This window comes from Vombatus ursinus, unplaced genomic scaffold (genome assembly GCF_900497805.2).
Source record: "Vombatus ursinus unplaced genomic scaffold, bare-nosed wombat genome assembly UNPS02014942.1, whole genome shotgun sequence".
Lineage (NCBI taxonomy): Eukaryota > Metazoa > Chordata > Mammalia > Diprotodontia > Vombatidae > Vombatus > Vombatus ursinus.
In genome coordinates this window covers 9,023,843-9,025,677 of record NW_020954720.1, presented here as the reverse complement: position 1 = coordinate 9,025,677, position 1,835 = coordinate 9,023,843, and positions in this window count along the sequence as shown.

The following is a 1,835-nucleotide window of genomic DNA, read 5'->3' as shown; positions in this document are numbered from 1 at the left end:
TTAAATTCTATGTTAAATCTATGTTAAGTGATCTGTGGTAAAATCTATGTTAAATTAACTATACTCATCAAAAATACTTTAAAATGTCTTATTTAGTGATCTAATAATAATGGAGGCATTGTGAGCAGAGTACCTGGCTTCAGCATTTATTTATCAAGTGACTTTAGGCAAGTCAATCAAAGTCTTGGAGTCTTCCTTTCCTCTGCTCAAGGATTTTATTGTTGTTGTTTGTTTGTTATTTGAGGCAATGGGGTTAAATGACTTGCCCAGGGTCACACAGCAAGTAAGTGTCAAGTGACTGAGGCTGGATTTGAACACTCAGGTCCTCCTGACTCCAAGGCTGGTGCTCTGTCCTCTGTGCCATCTAGCTGCCCCTCAATGACTTTTTGATAGTGATATGGTGAGGATCACCATGATAACGTATTCAAAATCAATTTGGAAAGTATAGTGTCACATGTATGCAAAAGTCTTGTTATTTTTATTCTTTTATTTAGCATGATTTTGATGAGGCAATTCCTTTTTGGGAAGGTTATGATTTTTAAAACAACCTGTATTATTCAATTTTTAAAAATTATTCAGTGCCTTTTATATGCAAGACAATCAACCACTCTTATATTAACTACATGCATGCATTTTCTTCTACTCAGCAAGACATCTGTCTTGTCTTCTAAAAAAAACCATTAAGTTAAGGACTACTTCCAAAATTGAAATCAAATATACATTATTAAGCTTATTAAAGTGATTGGATTATGTTAAATTCAATATACACCTTAAAAACAAACTACCTGGGGGCAGCTAGGTAGCACAGTGGATAGAGCACAGGCCCTGAAGTCAAGAGGACCTGAGTTCAAATCTGGCCTCAGACCAAACACTTGACACTAGCTGTGTGACCCTCAGCAAGTCACTTAACCCCAATTGCCTTAAAAACAAAACAAAACCCAACTACCTGACAGTTCACACTTTCACAATCTTTTATGTCTTTTCTTGAAATGTTTATGTTTGTTCATCATTGTAAATTTCGTAACAAAAAAAGACTTTTAAACTTAAAAAGTGATGTCTGTATAGAATTTGTATACAGAAATTGTGCATATGTGATATCTGGCAATGTTCCATTTCCATTTGTTTTACATCCATTTCCATTTACTTTACAAAGCAACTTTCCTCATAATGATGTCATGAAATAAGTATGCAAGTGTTTTTACCTCCTTTTTAGAGATAATAAAACAGATTTGGAGAAGATACATGATTTGACCGGTAAACAACAAGCTAGGACTCAAGCTCGGGTACCATGTTCTTTCCACTATACCACGTTGTATGTTTCCTTCACATTAATACTAAAAAATTCTGGTATTCAGCCAACATACTGAGAGGAGGGCCAGGGTTGGAGAAGGACAGACTATGGAGAATGAAAGAAAGCTCACCATCCCATTTGCTCACAGTTCACCTCGATTTTGTACTCCAAATCTAACAACCTTTTCCTACTAGCCACCTTCCACCTTCACTAACTTTGGAGAGACATGGGAAAGGAAAAAAAAAAAAAGGAAAAAGGCACTTGTGAGGAGAAAGTGGGAAGGCTATCATGGAAAAGTTTAAATGAAAAAGTTGGGGAATTAATCCATCAAAGCATTTATTACGTACCTGCTTTATACCAGACTTTCTACTAGATGCTGGGGATATAAAGATCCAAATGAAAGTCCTCAGACAGCTTATATTCCATCAGGAAAGACAGCATGTAGCTATAGGAATACATGCAAAAAATACATGTAATCTATATATAAACATATTTATTATAATGGGGAGGAGAAGACTCTAGTAACTTGGGAGATCAGGAAGAG